We start from the raw sequence: 20296 nt of genomic DNA on the forward strand, positions 1-20296 counted from the left end.
TATTAACTACCTACAATGCACTAATTGAACACATGATATACTGGCTAAGTACAGAGCAAGCTGTGGCAAGCAATATAATATGCTTTACATTTCTTAACAGAAAAAAGGAAAAGAGGGAGATAGAGGGAATGGGGGAGTACAGATCACCGGTCTGGGTTCCTGCGCTGCTCCTGCCGGCGAGGATTCCAGGAGGCAGCTATCTTCTTCGCTGGCATCCGTCGTCTTTGCTTCACTGCTCTCTCCGGACAGCAGGGGGGGGGACAGGAAGAGGGGCAGAGAGAGAGAGAGAGAACCCTTTCTTCTCCCCTTTGATTTATGCCCACTTTCCTTGGGTCCGTCCCCTAGGTCAACCCACAGACCTACGTATCCCATGTACAGGGAGGGGTAAGGTGTTTCATGGGATGATGTCACTAGCATGATCATGACAGCCCTCGTTAGCATATTGAGGGGTGTCAACTTTAATAGACATTTCGTGGATAATGAAGCAAAGTTCATTCACCGGACACATGGCCCTTGAAAACTGCCCAGGTGCCCCAGGGCAGAACCGTCCTGTCTCCACAGGGCTCTCTCCCTCAGATACATCGGGCAGCCTTATCAGCTTCGGCCTCCACAGAAAGCACCCTGTGAATCATGGTTTTGTCTTGGGAGTGTTTGAGGCAAATCTTCAGTCAGCCTCAACTTTTGCTTTCCCAGGCTGTTTGTCTTAGTTTTTCACAGGCCTGGTTGCTCGGCTCTCACAAGTGCAATGCAGCTCTTCCGAAGGATCTGTCTGAGCCAGACTCAGACTGTAGAACAATCTTGTAAGTCCTGGGTAGAACGGGCGATGCTTGACTGCACAGAGCAGTGAGCATCTGAGGGAGACGCCAGTGCTTCTGATCTGTATGGAAGGAATCTTCTGATAGAAGGAGGGCCTGTCTGTGTTCCACCCCACTCTTCTTTTAGTCAGAAATAGCAGTGTAATGATATAGATAGGAGAGAGCCATAAAAATATGGTTGACACTTTCTCTGCTATCCAGATGAAGAAGTAGCTGTTTTTGTTATGCCCTTTCCCTTGAAACAGAGTCTGGGAGCTGCTGGTTTCTGGTGTTAAACAGTTTGCATCCTTTGCTCCTTTAGAATTCTCTCCCCTCGTCATAAGCCTTAAAGTCTGTAAACTCAAGAGAAAAACAATCTCTGCTTTCAGCTGTCAGTTGGAATTGTTTGTTTTGCACAGATGAATGTTAAAAAAGTAACATCTGTGTAGCAATACAGATACTTCCTTCCAAGGACTCATGGTGCAGTAACTTTCAGGAACTCTGTCCATTATTATTTATTGGAGACGTTCTCTGAGTTCACACAGTAGTTCATGAAATTCAGGGACAGCTACCTCTCTGTTTAGACTTCTCTTTTTCTTCATGCATTCTCTTTATGTATTGCAGAACAAAACGTGAGAAGTTGGGAAACTGCATGCAAGCACATAAAAGACTTATCTAGCACTTGTATTTCATGATCTGCATTCTCTGTTTTTATAAATAGGCATCATCAGCTGATTTACATCATCTGATAATCTTGCTTAACAGCAGTAGATTGCTTCATGGTGAGTTCTCTACTGAGGCTAGTTTTATAGATGTCCTACTGACTGAGACTGCGGCAAAGCACATGAGTTTGTGAGCTGAATAAGTCTTTACCAAATTCAAGTCACTGCTGTAATTAAAGGGCATGTGTGAGAGCTTTACCCTTGAAAAAAGGAAGGGACAATGAAAGTTGTTCTTAAAGAAGGGAAACTAACACAGTTTTGGTTGTGCCTCTTTTTCTGAAATAAATCTTTACTGCAGCTTAAAAAGAGAAGTCACATATTTTGTCCAGAATTTACCAGGTGAAATGTCATGCCAGGTGCTTTGCAGATCATACTGCATTCTCATAACATTCCTCTTCCAGCCCTAAAACTTCTGAATACTTCTTGTATCATCAGTTAGCTCTAATGTTAGTGGGTACAATGTACCTGTATTTCAGACTGCATAGAACATTGGTATCACTCAGGGCAGTAATGTCTGACACAGTACTACACTGTGCAAAGATACTCAGGTTAGTTCTGAAACAAAGCAATTTAGAGCTGTGGCTGATAACAAGATGAATCCATAGTAACATAGGGTGATGTGACCAAAGAAAATCGAGTGGGATGTAGAAGAGGTGCTAGCATCTGCAGGAACAGTGAATGAAATTTCACTTGCTATGTTCAGCCCTTCAGCTAGTGTATAGAGATCAGTGCAGGCCCTCACCTGCTAAGGTGGTGGACCAGTTGGTGACTGTTGAGAAGAAGGTAGTAGGCTATAGGAAACCACCTACAAGGAAATATTGAAAGAACTGCAGTTGTTTAGGCTGAGAAGGATGTGGAAGGTACTCCATCCTGTTTACTTTGTTGATAATGCAAGAATGAGGAAGCTTAAATTTTACCAAGGAAGATCGGACTGGACTGTAGGAAAAGTTTTTGGAATTTAAGGAGAGGGTAGTAGTTTGGGGAAGGGTGTAATATCTCTACCCCTGGCCGCCTTCAGGAATGTGATTGGTTGATAAGTGTCTGGAAGGAACAATGTGATTGCATGTCTTCTTGCCATTACCTGTAAGAGGGCCAGCTGGGTTTAGGATATTCTTATTTTTTGTTTTCTTTTGATTTCTTTCTTACTTTTTGGTGGTCTTTTGTGGCATCTAAACAATATTTGACCTGCACAATTCAGCTTCCTGAAAGACTCGGTGGAACTTCTTTATCTCATGAGATATGGGTAGTCTTAGCAGGCTAGGGGTGCTATTCTCAGAAGTTTAGTTTGCTGTCCTGAGTGATTAATAGTGCTTATTTTAAGAATTCCAGGTTTACCAGGTAGTACTGAGGTAAAAAGTTATATATAGGTATGGATGTCTTAACTTGAGACAAAATCCCAGAGTCACAGAGTGGTGTAGGTTGGATGGGATCTATGAACATCATCTAGTCCACCCCCGACATGTAGCTGGTTGTGCCAGACTGTGTCCAGATGCCTTCTGAATATTTCCTAGGATGGAGACTCCATAGCTTCTCTGGGATACCTGTCCCAATGCTCTGTCACCCTCACAATGAAAAAGTGTTTCCTGATGTTCAGGAGGAATTTCCTGTGTTTCAGCTTTTGCCCACTGCCTCTTGTCCTTTCAGTGGGCACCACGGGAAAGAGCCTGGCTCCTTCCTCTTTGCACTCTCCCTTCAAGTATGTATATATATATTGATGAGATCCCCCCTGAGCCTTTGATCAGAAGAGGAAAGTTAAAGAAAATGTACCCACCCAATAAAACATATAATCATAGCACCACAGAATGGTTTGTGTTGGAATGGACCTTAAAAATCGCCCTGCTATGGGCAGGGACACCTTCCACTAGCCCAGGTTGCTCAAAGGCCCATCCAACCTGGCCTTGAACACTGCCAGGGAGGGGACAGCCACAGCTTCTCTGGGCAACCTGTGCCAGTGTCTCACCACCCCCACCGTAAAGAATTTCTTCCTTAAATCTACATTCTTTCAGTGTAAAACTGTTACCCCTAAGCTTATAACTACACTTTTGGATAAAGACTTCCTCTCCATCTTTCCTGTAGTCCCCCTTAAGTACTGTAACCGCTATAAGGTCTCCCTGGAGCCTTCTCTTTTCCAGGCTGAAAAGCCCCAGCCCTCTCAGCCTGTCCTCATAAGAGAGGTGCTCCAGCACCCTCATCATCTTCATGGCCCTCCTCTGGACTGTCTCGAGCAGGTGCACATCCTTCTTATGTTGGGGACACCAGAGCTGAACACAGTAGTCCAGGTGGGGTCTCATGAGAGTAGAGTAGAGGGGTAGAATCACCTTCCTTGACCTGCTGGCCACACTTCTTTCGATGCAGCCCAGGATACGGCTGGCTTTCTGGACTGCAAGTGCACATTGCTGGCTCATAGTCAGTTTTCCATCCACTAATTCCCCCAAGTCCTCCTCTGCAGGGCTGCTCTCAATCCAGTCATCACCCAGCCTGTATTTGTGCTTGGGATCACCTTGACCCATGTGCAGGCCCTTGTTGAATTTCATGAGGTTTGCACAGTCCCACCTCTCAAGCCTGTTCAGGTCCCTCTGGATGGCACCATTTCTTCCCTCCAGTGTATCAACCACACCACTCAGCTGGGTGTCATTGGCAAACTTGCTGAGGGCGTGCTCAATCCCACTGTCCATGTCCCCGTCAAAGATGTTAATATGTTTAACATATTAACAATGTTTATTAACAAAGATGTTAATGTGTTTAACATATTAACAAAGATGTTAAATATTATTGGTCCCAGTACAGACCCCTGAAGGACACCACTCGTCACTGCTCTCCTCTTGGACTTCGAGCCCTTGACTGCAACTCTTTGAGTGCAACCATCCAGCCAATTCCTTATCCACCAAGTGGTCCATCTGTCAGATCCAAGTCTCTCCAATTTAGAGACAAGGATGTGTGGAACCATATCAAATGTTTTGCTCAGGTACATGATGTCAGTCACTCTTCTCTTATCCAGTAATGCTGTAACACCATCGTAGAAGGCCACCAAATTTCTCAGGCATGATTTTCCCTTAGTGAAACCATGTTGGCTGTCACCAATCACCTCCTTATTTTCCTTGTGCCCTAGCATAGTTTCCAGGAGGATCTGCTCCATGATCTTGCTGGGCATAGGGGTGAGACTGACTGGCCTGTAGTTCTCCAGGTCTTCCTTTTTACCTTTTAAAAAACTGTGGTTATGTTTCCCCTTTTGCAATCAAGGGGAACTTCACTGGGCTGTCATGATTTCTCAAATATGATTGGTTAGCACCTTCATCTGCCGGTTCCCCCAGGACCCTTGGATGTATCTCATCAGGTCCCATGGACTTGTGCTCCTTCAGATTCCTTAGATTGTCTTGAACCTCATCTCCTATGGTGGGTCATTCTTCATTCTCCCAGTCCCTGCCTTAGCCTTCTGTGTCTTGGGTGCTGTGGCTGGAGCATTTGCCAGTGAAGACAGGCGAAAAATTTATTGAATACCTCAGCCTTCTCCTTGTTGGTTGTAGCCAGGTCTCCTGTTTTGCTCATCAAGGTGGAGGCATAGTTTCTTTAATCTTCCTTTGTTTTCCTGTGTACCTGAAGAAATGTCTCTAGCCAAGTTCAGCTCCAGCTGTGCCTTGGCTTTTCTGATCCCCTGCCTGTACTCCCAGGCCATATCCCTACAATCTCCCCATGATGTGTATCCCTGCCTCTACTGCCTATGCATCTTGGTTTTGTATTTTAGCTTGCCTAAGAAGTCTTGACTTAGACAAACTAGCCTCCTGTCTCCCTTCACAGCATCTTGCATGTTGGGATTAATAGCTTGTGCACTAAGAAAAGTGTCTTTAAATATCTCCCGGCTCTCATTTACTCCCTAATATCTGACAGCATCTTCCCAAGGAATACGAGGCCTAAACAGCTGAAAGTTTGCCTTTCTGAGGTTTAGGGTCCTGACTCTACTTTTTACCCATCCTGTACCCCTCAAGATTGAGAATTCTACCAGGGCATGATAGCCGCAGCCCAGAGTACCTCCAATTTTGACTTCTCCAAGTTCTGCATTAGTGAGCAACAGGACCAGCAGTGCCTCTCCTCAAGTCAGGCTCTCCATCAGCTCTAGCAGGAAGTTGTCCTCAGCACACTCCAGTAGTTTTCTGGACTGCTTTTCGCTGTGCAACTTTTCCAACATATGACTGGATGGTTGAGGCCCCCTGTCAGGATCAGGGCCTGCAAGCGTGTTGCTTCCTGCAGTTGAACAAAGAACTCTTCATTGACCTTCTCTCCCTGATCAGGTGGCCTGTAGTAGACACCAACCAAAAAGTTTCCTTTGTTGGCTTGGTCTCAATTGTTCTCCTATAAGCTCTCAACCTCAGCATTGCTGTCCTTCAAAGACAGTTGTGTGCAATCAATCTGGTTTTGGCATAGAGGGCAACACCTCCACCTCTCCCTCCTTGCCTGTTCTTTCTGAATAGTTTATAGCTGTCAATTACAGCACTCCAATCATGTGATTCATGACTTCATGTACATGTGTTTCTCACGAAGTTTCTATGGTAGCAATCAGGTCATAGTTTTTCATCTAGGCAGTGGCTACCAGCTCCTACTGTTTGTTTCCCATGCTGCATGCATTTGTATAGCAGCACCTCAGCTGGGCTATTGGCCACATCATCTTTCTAGACGAGTTTGTCCTAATTCCCTTGAGGCAATTCACAGGTGTTTCCCTGTTGCTTCCTAATGTCTTAGTAGCCCCTTGCTCTTCTCTAGTACTTAGAACTCCATCACCTTTCCCCACTAAATCTATTTTAAAGCTCCATTTATAACTCCAGCCAGCTTGTTGCCCAGGACATTCTTGCCCCACTTGGTCAGTTGAGCCCTGTCAGCTGTCAACAGGCTTGGTTTCTCAAAGGTATGCCCAAGACTGTAGAAGCTGAGACCTTGAGCATGGTACCAGCTAGGCAGCCACTCATTCATCTGTTAAATTCATCTTCTTTTTCTTGAATGTCCTCCAGTGGGGTGGGTAGAGGAGAACACCACCCGTGCTCCTGATCCCTTTAACATTGTTCTGAGGAAGATAAGGTCTCCCGTTACTTCATTGCAGCATCATTCTACCCTACTTGGAACAGTAGGAACAGGTGATAGTCCACAGGCTTTACCAGAGGCTTGGCAGCCTCTCTGTGACATCACAGATATGAGTTCCCTGCAGGGAGCAAACTTCTCTAGAGGCATTGTTGGAATGAATGTGCTTATGTGCCTCTCAGCAAGGAGTATCCAATTACTAACACTCTGTTTTTCTGATGGCACTGGTTCTAACGCAAGTGGGTGGTTGGACCAACTTTGCATGGTTGGCCTTTCCTGGGTCTTGCATCTTACTCATGCTCTCTTCATTCTCCATCCCCAGGGCATCATATCTGTTACACAGGCCACTTCAGGGAGAGGGGAAAGATTCCTCCTCCTGCCTTCAGCAGAGACAAGAGCCCAGTCTCTGTCTTGTGAGTGAGTTGACTCTGTCAGCTCAGGGTTGGAAGGAATCTTACCTTCCCTTTGCAAAAACTTAAGGCAAGGCTGTTCCTCATCTTGTGACAGCACATAATACCATGCATCAACTTCTCGCTCAGACTCCCAGACACTGCACTGCTTGTTAAGCTCCTCTTGTGACATGACTAATTGCTTAAAGAGTTCATCCAGCTGGGCACACTTTTACCCATGACATCCACCTCTGGTTTTGGAACCTAAGAGGACTTTCAGGTTCTGGAGTTCCATGCAACTTTTGGTCTGGGCAGCTCTCAGTTTTGGGGAGGGCAGTCTGGGTATAGATGTCCACATAGGGGGATTTTATCACTACAGGGTTTCAGGTACAGCTATGTAGTTGCAGCAGGTGGGCACCATTTTGTTTCATCAGGAGGCTGCCTCTCACAGAATAATAAATAAAACAGGACCTGGTGATAACTGACATGGAGAAGGATGAGGTATTCAAGAACTTTTTGGCCTCAGTTTTCAATGGTAATCTCTCCACATCTCTTGAGTCCCTGAACCTCAAAGCAGGTGCTGGGGGAACAAAGTTCCTTAATCGTAGGAAAAGACCAGGTCTGAGACTATCTGAGAAATGTGAATATACACAAGACCATGGGATCTGAAAGATAGATCCCAGGGTCCTGAGAGAACTCACAGATGTAGTCTCTAAGCTGCTCTCCATCACATCTGAAAAGTCACAGCAGTCAGGCAAAGTCCCCAGTGACTGGAAAAAGGGAATCATCATGCTCATTTTTAAAAAGGGTAAAAAAAAGGATTCCGGAAACTACTGACCAGTCAGCCTCACCTCTGTGCCTGGTAAGATCATGGAGCAGATCCTCCTAGGTGCTACATTAAGGCATATGGAAGACAAGGAGGAGATTAGAGAGAGCCAATGTGGCTTCATCAAGAGCAAATCGTGTCTGACTAACCTGGTGGTCTTCTACGCTGCAGTGACTGCTTTGATGGATGAGAGAAGAGTAACTGACGGCATCTGGACTTCTGTAAGGTCTTTGATACGGGTTATCCACAACGTGCTTGTCACTGAATTGGAGAGCTATGTGTTTGATGGGTGGACTGTGAGAATGGTGAAGAATTGACTGGATAGCCACATCCAGATTGCTGCAGTCAACAGCTCAATGTCCAAACAGAGATCAGTTAGTGTCCCTCAGGGGTCTGTATTGGGACTGGTACTCTTCAGTATCTTAATTAAGGACTTTGACAGTGGGATTGAGTGCGCCCTCAGCAAGTCTGCAGATGACACTAAAATGAGTGGTGCAGATGATATGCTTGAGGGAAGGGATGCCATCTAGAGGGACATTGACAGGTTTGAGAAGTGAGCCAAAGTGAACCTTATGAAGTTCAACAAGGCCAAGTACAAGGTTATGCACCTGAGTGGGAGCAATCCCCAATATCAATACAGACTGGGTGTCTGTAATTAAAGTAAGAGAGTACAGATTTAGATTAGCTGTAAGGAAATTCTTTACGTTGAGGGTGGTGAGATACCCAGAGAAGTTGTGGATGCCTCATCCCTGGAAGTGTTCAAGGCCAGGTTGGATGAGGCTTTGAGCAACCTGATCTAGTAAAAGAGGTCCCTGCCCATGGGAGGGGTTTGGAACTAGAGGTCCCTTCCAACCAAACCTTGTTCTATGGTTCTGTGATTCTGTGATTCTGTGATGTTGTGGTTTTATGAATGCTGTATCAGAGTCTGCCCAAGTCTCTTGGAGTGATCCTGGACATAAGAGAATAGAAGGAAAGGGATTTTGCTGGCACCAGTGTCTTCCTAGCAGCCAAATGCTAAGGTTCTGAAGCAGGTTTTCTATGGTGATGGATCTCATCAAAAACTTTACAACTGGAATATAGCTGACAGCAGTGACTTTTGGCAGACTCTGTAGAAGTCACTGCCAGACCTTGCAGGTCAGACTGAAAGTAAGCTGAGCCTTGCAGGTAAAGAAGAAAGCACAGTTAATACAACGATTTTGTTGGCCTTAGCAATAAGGTACTACAGGAGGACAACATACTTAAGAGGTATTTGGTACTGATCCCTTGGAGTACTGCCAGAGTGAAACAGGATTTGGCATGAAGGAAAATTTGGCTTCCTGGGCTGGCACGTATGAAGAAAATAGACCACTTAAGATGGCTTTACTGAGTAAGACAGCTGTCATCTTAGAGCAGGGCAAGGTGAAATGAATTCTAATGGGATACTCTTGAAGCTCACTTTTTGTTTTAGGGTTTCTTTAGAGTTTTCTTTTTTTTTGTTCCCAAACATTTCCTTCTTCCAGTAAGAAATAAAGCTGATAGAAATATTGCATATGAGATTTTACTGTATAATCTGTATGAAATCAACTTTAAATTTTTCATTCCTGGAGGACTACTTGATTGTCATAGGATTAGTGCTATTTGCTGTATACTCCTTGCGCCATGTTTTGTGTTGACGCACACAGCTGAGAAAAGCTTTATAAGTGGACTTGAGTTTTAGCTGGCATTGATAAAAAAGCCCCACAACCACAAAACATTTTGCATGATGGAGGCTTGCAGTGGGTATCAAGGCACTCTGAACTAGATGATGTCAAACTCAAGTGTTGGCCATTGCTTTACACATCACTTTACATGGTCTTTGTCTCTGTGTTAAACATTTGCTCCAGCAGCTGGAGGGAAGAGGCAGCAGATACAGCTGGGATCCCCTTAAATAATCAGTGTTCTTCTACATCTATACACTCTTTAACTAATGCATAGGTCCCTTAGCCTTGGCTATAACCCCTTCCAGGACATTTTATTCTGCTCTTGGATATTTGACACTACAGCACTGTCCTGAGGACTAGGCTGTAGACTCCTTGAACATCGAAGTCAGGGCCCCAAGTCCACCAGCAGCCTCTAATTTCCATGCTTAGCCTTCAGCCACCCTTTTCTACAGTCCTCCTATCTTTTATATGAAAGCTGGCTACCTGCTGTTTGTCACTGTCAGTGTGAACTGTTAGGGAGCAACTGGGAAAAATCAGTTATTCCTGAACTTGCAGGAATAAATGATGTGTAAATGAACATGCCTGTAATGTGTCTAGGACAGGGACATGGATATTTGTTGAAAGACCTCTGAAGATAAACAATTGGTCTGTTTGGAGCCAGAAGAAAAGCCAGAGGTTTCCAGAGGTTTCAAAGAAAGCTGAAGCCTTGTTGTGGTAAATAAGCAATAGGTTTAAAATGCAGTGAAGAGGAGCCAGTGTTGCATTAGGGAAAATTGGGAAGGCTGGTGGAGTACTGTTTAGAGCAACAGCCTGTAAACGAATTTTCATGCCTTGGGAAGAGCAGATCCTGCCCAGCTTTGGGGCAAATTGGTAAACACCGGGAAGGGACAGATGACATCTCCATATAGCCCTCCAGGCAGCAGCCCTCTATGTGCAGCAGCTGGGATGCCAGAACTGAAAGGATGCACTGCAAATTTCCAGTAAAAGGGCCTGGAGCATATGTCAGCAATGTCATACTACTATACTTGGGTGAGCGGTATGGCCTTGTCACTGTGCACTGTCATCTTGCACAAGCAGAGATGTTACTGTGCAGCAAAGACAGTCCAGGCTCCTGAGGCATGCAGCATGCTGAAAAATGTGCAAAAATATCACAGAAATTAAGTTGCATGAGTGCTAATTGAATTTACTCTCAATCCTGAAGAAAAAAGGTAATTAATCTTTTCTCCTATTAATAAATTGGCACTAAAACCTTAGGTCCAACTGGAAGCGTTGAAAGAGAAAATGTGTGGGTGGCATGTATGTCAGCTGAGTGGTGTTGTATGATAAATATGGTAATCAGAAACTTTTTCTTAATGAAGCCTGCTGTGAAAATGTCAAAGCAGCAGTGCAAGGTAAGGTATTTCTCAGGTGAAAGTAATTGGAAGCTTGTTCAAATTCCTTAGTGGAGTACATCCCTGGGTTTAAGCCCATTGAGATGAATTGAGTCACACCTACACACCTCTGCAAATGCATGTGCATCCTCAGATTTTTGCCATGTCCTCAATCCCAAAGATAGAAACAGCAGCAGAGATAATGGCCTGCAGCTGGGCAAAACATACTTTTGAGAGAGAACAAAAGGAATGTGGAAATAGTACCTGGCATATGCAGAAGAGACATGCAGTATTGTTCAGAGGAACTGGGGAGTAACAGATCAAAGGGAAAAGGGCAAGAACTGAACATATGTTAACAAACCATACCAAGATGCATCCTAAAGTGTGCAAGTAGAAACCACCACCAAGTCACCGGTTAGTAAAGCCGAGGACTTTTTTCTCCTAGTCTTCAATCCTTTTTCTTGTAGTGTCTAAGAATTAGACCTAGACTGCTACTGAGACCCTACTGATCTCCTTGCTGGCTGTGAACTGTACAGCTTTTCCCTGCCAGGTCAGAACGAGCACCCCAGCACGTGTTTTATGGCTGCAGGCATTGGTTTTCTAAACAACAGACAAGAACAAACCGCGTATTATTTCCCAGGAAAGGCCACCCCCCTCCCCCACACACACTTTGAAAGACTCGTGACCCTGTTCCTCTGCCCCGTGGTGTAACAGGACCCACAGTGGGTGCACCCCGTCTTTTGAGCCCCACAGCCCCGACAGCATGGCCGTCACTGGTACTGTAATGGGTAGCAAACCGTCTGTTCATCAAATCCAGTAGGAAGACAATAGAAAAGCAAACGGTCATACGAACTATTGTATATTGTGTAATACTAACAGCAAATGTTTAATTGAATTAAACATTATAAGTGTATATGGTGACAGGAAGAAAGAGGGGTGAACAACAAGAGAAGAAGCATCTGCACAAAGAGGTGTGAAGAGTTGCAGACGCCCAATTAAGCCAACAAGGGAGTATTCACGACCATAAATCTCCTTATTCAGGGAGACTGCTGGGCCTAGGCTGATAAGGACACTGCAGACTTAGTGGTTCATCACATTCCAGGCCAAGGGTGAATGTACACTGTGAGGAGGACCTGCGGCCTTCATCCCAGACGACCACCGCCCATAATTTAGAGACCCTTACCCGTATTTTTGGCAGCTTCTTCGCAAGCGTAAAAGACTGATAAGCTAATTACCATACGAAGCGGGAGTAGGCGGGATTAGGTAATGTGTATGTATAGGCGTTTAATGAATATGCAATACTTTGTAGTATAAAATTAAGAAAAAATTCCTTGAGAGGTGCGGGCCGTTGTTGGAGCAGGAGACTCCCCGGCCGCCCAGCGCTGTTTTGCTTGTTGCCGCTTGCTAAATAAAACTCTGACTCAGCCAAATTTAAGAAGTCAGTTTATAACAGTACCAGACCGTAGGCTCAGTAGTACCAAGTTTTCAAGGCTTCTGGGCAGAGGCGGTATTAGGACCCAGCGGGCACCAGGAGAAGGCGGAGAAAGCAGCACGGGTGGGGAGAGCAGCGCCGCCGAGGTTGGTAGTAATCGTGAGACATTTACTGCAGTTAGCATGTCTTTATTTTCTTTTACTTCATAATAATTTAGGGGGGCGGGATCTCTTGGGGACCAGCATGAGTACTTGCTCCCGGCCCGGATGTGCTTTGGCGGGCTGCCGAGGCACCCCCACTCTCACTGATGGCAGGGTGGCTTCCTGGGGCGCTGGGAGGGGTCCTCAGGGCTGCCTGCCCTCCTCTTTGGGGCTCGCCGGGGCTCCCCAGAGGAGTGCTGGCTGCCCCGGCCGGGATGGAGGGCCCAGGCACAGCCTCCTCCGGATGCTCCTGTGGCTCTTCCTGCTCCCCATGGCCAGGAACAGGGGCAGAGGGACCACCACGAAGGGCTGACCTGGGGGCAGGAGAGCCACTGCGGGAGGCAGCGAGCCCGGAGGCAGCTGCGTGGCTGCTCTCCTGCTCCTGGGCAGCACGGGCATCCTGCAGGCTCGTCAGACGTCGGGGCTCCTCGCTGCACCGGAGTGCGATGGTGTCAGTCTGCTGCCAGAGAAAGCTCCTTGTGTGCTGGTCCAGGATGTACAGCATCACCTGGAATATGGCTTCCTTGTGCAGGCCAAAGACTTGCAGGCTGGGTAGGATGACCCTCAGCACCAGCTCTGCTGCTTCCGGGGTATCCTCGCGGATCAGCTCCAGCTGGTGCTGCAGCCAGAGCACCACAGGCTGGAGCAGAGCTGGGCTCTCTCAGAAGAGGAATGCCCAGATGTCACTACAGAGGCCGCTCACAGGACCTCTGGGCACCAGCCCCACAGCTAATGGCTGGGATGCTGCAGGGTGGTGGAGATCATAGGCAGCTGCATGGCCAGGGTCTCCTCTTGCTGGATGGATGACAACTGATAGTGCTGCACGTGTTGTGGTAACATGTCCCTCGACATTGTTGTTATCCTGCACCAACCGCAAGATGGAGGTCACACTTCTCTTGCAGAAGGAGCACTCAGGCTTGGTCTCAGCCCACTGCAGGATGCAGTTGTAACAGTATTAGTGGAGGCATGCATCAGCTAGCTGGGCTTCTTGCAGTTGTCCAGGCAGATGGGGCAGCGGCTGTCCAGCTCCATGGCCACACGTCACATGCTGCAGTGGGCTGGGGGGAGCTGGGGATGTTGAGTTTTTCCCTCTCAACAGTGCTGCAGCAGCTGGTGTCACACCAGAAAATGAAGGGAGGCCAGTCATTGGCTGTCACAGGGCAGGGTGAGAAAAATACCAAGGTCTTTCAAGAAGGAAACCCTTCCAGCTCCCCATGCCACTTTGAGGTTTCCCATTCCAGCTCATCTCTGTTGCTGCAAGTGTGCCTCCTGGGTGTTCTGGTGTTGTCTGGGATGATTTTCTTCCCAGTAGCTGGTACAGTGCTGTGTTTTGGATTTAGTGTAAAAACAGTGTTGATAACACACTGATGTTTTTGTTGTTGCTAAGTAGCACTTAATTTAAAGAGTTTTCAGTTTCCCATGCTCTACCAGCAAGGAGGTGCACAAGAAGCTGGGAGGGAGCATGGCCAGGACAACTGAATCAAGCCAAAAGGATATTCTATACCATAGGGTATCATGCTCAGTATAATAAACTGGGCGGAGTTGGCTGGGGGACATATTGCTGCATGGGCATCAGTGGGTGTTGAGCAATTGCATTGTGTATCACTTGCCTTTTCTTGGATTTCAGTTTTTTAAAATGTATTTTTAATTACAGTTTTTAAATTATGATTCTATTTTCTCTATTACATCATTCTTATCTCAACACATGAGTTTTACTTTTTTGTCCCCCTTTACAATTTTGTTCCCCATCCCACTGCAAGGGGGGAAGAGTGAGGGAGCAGCTGCGTGGTGCTTAGTTGTGGGGTTAAACCATGACACCTGACTGCCAGAACCTGGCAGGGCCTGGGAAAAATCCCCCAATGGCTCTGTGGTCAGGCACCAAGAGCTGCAGTGAACAACTCCCTGAGCACACTACCAGCACCGACAACAGCCTTGCATGACACTCCAAACCTTGCAGACTTTCTCAGCTGGAGTGTAGGCATGAGCTGCCTGGGTGAGACTTGGTGCCTGTCAGCAAGGGATGCGTAGTCACATTCCATCACACAGGGACATCACAGTCTATCACCTTAAGATGCCCATCCCTCAGTGACACCAGAACCCACTGCTCAGTGATGTCACTGTCCATCACTCAGAGACGTCACAACAGGCTGTCCTCGCCCATGGCGCTCACATGTGTCTGGTGTTACTGCAGTGCCACTGCCCACTCCATCCCCTCATCTTGTCTTGTGTTTAGCATCAGTGTTTCACACCCATCACCAAGGTCTCAGCCATGTCTTCCCAGGACCCCACCAGCTCGCTCTGGCCCTGGCAGACGTCACCAGGCACATATTGCGAGAGGGTTCACTAGGTAACACCACAGTGCCTCCCTGGGAGGCCGCAGGACAAAGTCCCACCGGCGCTCCCCACAGCCCAGCACTGCTGGCCAGCCCTCGGGGCTCACTTGCTTCCTCCCATAGGGATTACAGGCAGCTCTTGGGGACTTTCTCACAGGACTAGTATTTGGTGTCCACCAGGATTCCCAGGTCCTTTTCTGTTAATGTGCTTTCCAGCCAGGCAGTGCCCAGGATGTGCTGGTGTCTGGGGTTGTTCCTCCCCAGGTGCCAGACTCTGCACGTCTCCTTGTTGAATTTCATGAGGTTACTGTCAGCCCATTTCTCCAGCCTGCTCAGGTCCCTCCAGATGGCAACACTCCCACTTGGCAGGGCATGTCCCATGGGTTTTCATCCTGTTCCAAAATCAGTTCAAGGAAGTTTTATGATGACTTTGTTGCAATTTGGTTTAGACCCTCAGAGTGGACTCAAAACTGGAGTGCCGAAATTACACCCTTTGAACAGTTGCGGTGCTTCAGTCTCTTTGCTTTTCACTGGCTCAGCCATCTCTGTTCGTACCACTTCAGAACCATGATAAACTAAGTGGCCCTCCTTGATATAAAGCAACTAATTATGGCACCTTTTAACCAGTCACCTCCTGTCAGAAAAGTTAAAACTGTTGAGTATAGCATCTTCCACATAGAACTACTGTAAAACTTTGTGGCCCTCCTACTAAGATGACACTAGCCATTGTTTATCACCACCACTGTCCAGAGTGGTATCTCAGAAGCCCATTGGGGCAGCAGGACCATCTTCTGTCGACAAATCTACATGTTTGCTCTTTGGGTGCTTATGATCATCTCACATTGTCAGCTTGGTCGCCAGTTAGTAACAACCTTTTCAGCTGCACTGAACGACAATTTTCTGAACAAACATGGAAAGGAAGAGAAGTTTAAATAGGTGACAGCCAGTAAAGACAGGAACCAGGCCAGAGCTGGTTTTTAAGATTAATTATTTTATTTTGGGAAACCAAGATACATTTGTGTCATGGGGGAGGGGGCCCTCCATGGCTGACCACATATATGGTGCCTTATGCCCTGGGGAAACTTTTTTTCTTTATTTATACATATGGAGGCCTCACAGACATATTTTTACAAGTTCCTTTCCAGCCATATTCCCAGAGGAAATGCACAGAAATCTCAAGGGCTTGTCTATGCATGAAAAGACACTGCTTGAAATAAGCAAGAGTATTCCCAAGGGCACCCTTTATGACTGTAGTTATACTGACATGCAGGCATTTGTTCCAGAGCAGATACACTTCATCAGGAGAGGGAGTAAGCTGAGCACATACCTGCAGTCACAATTTGCATTCTGGCCCACAAAGGAGGAGTTATACCAGTACAGATTATACACCTGTATCCCCCCAGTTAAAGGGATGCAATGGGTTCTGGTGCATTACTTGGAAGAAAAGGAAGCATTTTTCTTGGTGCATACCTTCTCAGTCCAGGAGCTGACTTGCAACAGTGTACTGTAGCCTCTACTTCTCTACAGCCAAAGGACCTGGCTTCCTGCTCCACACTTGGAAAGAAAAGGCACATTTCTGTGATTCATAGTCCTAGCACAGGCAGGGAGAAGGATGTCAATCAGGGCTTTTGACTGGGAGTTGGAGGTGACTTTGCGGTGTTCTTTGTGGTGTTGGCATTTTGCTCTGTGAGACTAATAAAGACATATAGCATACCTGAAAGCACAGGAACACCACCAGTGAAGGAGCCTGGGGCCCACCTCCAGCAGAGACCTTGGCATGTGCTTTTCTGTAGTCATCTGTGATGACTTAACCTGCACTGCTCATGCTTTTAGCACCCTGCAGCTGTGGCAACTTCTCTGGGTTAACAACGTCTCTACAATTCACCCATTGTTTGTTCAGAAAAAGTACCTGTTTTTTCCTGCTGAGATCAAACTTTTGCTAAGGAAAATGTGCTGAGACCATTGTTAGCCTGTTCATTACTGGTCTTTTACAGCCACTTCATAACAAGCAGCTAATGAAGTTACCCAATCAATCTGCTGCCCCTCAGTCCTCCTCAGACCTGCCTTTCCCTGTTGTACAGTAAAGCTGTTCTAACCTAGGAGTAAAGTCCACAATAGGAGTCTAGTAGTGGGATTCTACTACAGGCCACCCAAGCAGGACAGAGAGGTGGAACAAATATTCTATAGGCAGCTAGGAAAAATCTCACGCTCGCTTGCCCTTGTTCTTGTAGGAGACTTTAATGTCCCAGACATCTGCTGGAAATACAAGAGCAGAACCAGGAATGTGTGGGAGACAACTTCCTGACACAGCTGGTGAGTGAACTGAGCACAGAAGGTGCTCTGCTGGATCTCCTCTTTGTGAACAGAGAAGGGCTGGTGGATGATGTGGCAATTGGAGGCCGACTAGGGCACAGAGATCATGAAATAATAAGAGTTCTCAATTCTTAGAGAGGCCAGGAGAGGAGGCAGTAGAACTGATATCCTGGACTTCCAAAGGGCTGACTTTGACTTGTTTAGGCAACTGCTTGACAGAATCCCTTGGGAGATGGTCCTGAAGGGTGTAGGGGTCCAGGAAGGCAGGGCACTCTTTAAGAAGGAAGTGTTAATGGCTCAGGAGCAGGCAGTCCCCAGGTGCTGTAAGAGAAGCCAGAGCCAGAGAAGACCACCCTGGCTGAACAGGGAGCTTTGGCTGCAACTCAGGGAGAAAAGGAGAGTTTACAGCCTTTGGAAGAAGGGGCTAGCCACACACAGTGATTACAGAGAGGCTGTGAGGCTATGCAGGGTGGAAATCAGGAGGGCTAAAGCCCAACTGGAAATTAATTTGGCCTCAGCAATCAAGGACAAAATAAATGTTTCTGTAAGTATGTAAGCAGCAAAAGAAAGACCAGGGAGAGCCTCCATCCCCTGCTAGATGCAGGAGGAAACATGGTAACAAGTGATGAGGAGAAGGCTGAGGTGCTTAATGCCTTCTTTGCCTCAGTCTTTAATAACAAGACTGGTTGTACTGAGGGAATCCAGCCTTCTCAGCCAGAAGACAGAGACCAGGACAACGACCCCCCTGCAATCCAGGAGGAGATAGTCAGTGACCTGCTGCATCACACAGACACACACAAGTCTGTGGGACCAGATGGGATACACCTGAGGGTGCTGAAGGAGCTGGCTGGGGTGCTCGCTAAGCCCCTTTCCATCATTTACCAGCAGTCCTGGCTGACCGGGGAGGTCCCAACTGATTGGAAAGTGTCCAATGTGATGCCCAAATATGAGAAGGGTTGGAAGGATGATCTGGGAAATTACAGGCCTGTCAGCTTTACTTTGGTGCTCAGGAAGATGATGGAGCAGCTCATCCTGAGTACCATCACACAAAACATGAGGGACAACAAGATACTCAGGCCCAGTCAGCATGGGTTTATGAAAGGCAGGTCCTGCCTGACAAACCTCATCTCCTTCTACGACAGGGCGACCTGCTTATTGTATGAGGGAATGGCTGTGGATGTTGTTTACCTTGACTTCAGTAAGGCCTTTGACACCGTTTCCCACAGGATTCTCCTGGTGAAACTGGCTGCTCAAGGCTTGGATGGGCACACGCTTTGCTGGGTAAAAATCTGTCTGGACGACTGGGCCCAGAGAGTTGTGGTGAACGGTGTTAAATCCAGCTGGCGGACGGTCATGAGTGGTGTCCCCCAGGGCTGGGTTTTGGGGCCACTCCTGTTTAACATCTTTATTGATGATCTAGACGAGGGGATCGAGTGCACCCTCAGTCAGTTTGCAGATGACCCCAAGTTGGGCAGGAGTGTTGATCTACTCGAGGGTAGGGAGGCTCTGCAGAGAGACCTGGACAGGCTGGAGCCATGGGCTGAGGCCAACTGGGGGAGTTTCAATAAGGCCAAATGCTGGGGGCTGCTCTTGGGCCACAACAACCCCCAGCAGCGCTACAGGCTTGGGGAGGAGTGGCTGGAGAGCTGCCAGTCAGAGAGGGACCTGGGGGTGCTGATTGACAGCCCGATGAACAGGAGCCAGCAGGGTGCCCAGGTGGCCAAGAAGGCCAATGGCATCCTAGCTTGTGTCAGCAATAGCATGGCCAGCAGGGACAGGGAAGGGATCTTACCCCTGTACTCGGCACTGGTGAGGCCGCACCTCGATTCCTGTGTTCAGTTTTGGGCCCCTCACTACAAAAAGGACATTGAATGACTCGAGCGTGTCTAGAGAAGGGCAACGGAGCTGGTGCAGGGTCTGGAGCACAGGTTGTACGGGGAGCGACTGAGGGAACTGCGGGTGTTTAGTCTGGAGAAGAGGAGGCTGAGGGGAGACCTCATGGCCCTCTACAGCTCCCTGAAAGGAGGTTGCAGAGAGCTGGGGATGAGCCTCTTTAACCAAGTAACAAGCAATAGGACAAGAGGGAATGGCCTCAAGTTGCACCAGGGAAAGTTTAGACTAGATTTCAGGAAGTATTTCTTTCCAGAACGGGTTGTTAGGTGTTGGAATGTGCTGCCCAGGGCAATGATGGAGTCCCCATCCCTGGAGGTATTTAAGAGTTGGTTTGACATAGTGCTGAGGGATCTGGTGTAGTTGGGAATGGTCAGTGTTATTTTAAAGGTTGGACTAGGTGATCACCAATGTCTTTTCCAGCCTAGATGATTCTGTGATTCTGTGATATGTCCTGTGAGAAAGCCCAGGAAGGGCCCAGAAGATAGCATTACATGTTATTTTGACTGTCCCATCTTCCAAGTCCTCTCTAGTATCACTTCTGAGGTTCTCAGAGTATTAACCAGTCCTTATTAATATCTTATCTGGCAGACTGACATGAAGCCGTTTGAATCCCAGAGCTGGATGCTTTTGTTTTCCAGAGTCGTGATCAGACTGTCACATCTTCCATTTCACTTATTGAAATTAAGGGTTTCAGCAGACCTTGCACTCAAGAGATACAAGGCTTTGTCACTGGGGTCACACAAGCCCAGATTTCATTTACATACACATCTGAAATGGAGGAACCTGTGTCTGAAATGGGACTAATGCAACTTTTGTGCATGGTCACTGGTGCTCGTACAGAGGGTTGAAGTCCTTAAACAGCAGGTGTGATTAAGACAGTTGTCGCTACTCATAGTATTAATTGGTGTGTTTACTCTTCGATGTTATCAAGTACTAAGGTAGAATGCTAAGCGCTACCAGAGTACTTTCTGTCTTACTAAGGTCTTTCTGCCAAGAAGCCCTAATAAAAGAGCATGCAGAAATGGCAGCTGGAAACAAAAGGTTACACACATTAAGAGACTTCATAATTGAACTGGCTATCAAAACGCAGAAGAGCTTGTGTTGTTAATAGTTTGTGTTTGTGCAGCTGCCTTTACTGTGGAACTCCAAGGTAGACTGGAGAGGGACTTAATCTGAATTGCTGTGTGAGACTTGAGTAATGCCCAGGGTCTGTGCAGAAATGGTCACCTACCTCCTGGAAAGGCAGCACTGTCTGAACAGAACAATCTTGGGTCTAGT

General features: G+C 47.1%; 1 protein-coding gene across 1 annotated transcript in view; it reads left to right on the forward strand.

Annotated features, from left to right (window-relative positions):
* Positions 1–12383: 12383 nt before the first annotated feature.
* TAL2 (TAL bHLH transcription factor 2) overlaps positions 12384–20296 on the forward strand; it is a 31815-nt gene continuing 23902 nt past the window's right edge. Inside the window, exon 1 of the mRNA XM_026866320.1 lies at positions 12384–12425. The gene's annotated coding sequence lies outside the window, so the exon portion shown is untranslated. The remainder of the gene's footprint in view (positions 12426–20296) is intronic.

The sequence above is a fragment of the Athene cunicularia genome (assembly GCF_003259725.1).
Source record: "Athene cunicularia isolate RWA chromosome Z unlocalized genomic scaffold, athCun1 chrZ_part2, whole genome shotgun sequence".
Lineage (NCBI taxonomy): Eukaryota > Metazoa > Chordata > Aves > Strigiformes > Strigidae > Athene > Athene cunicularia.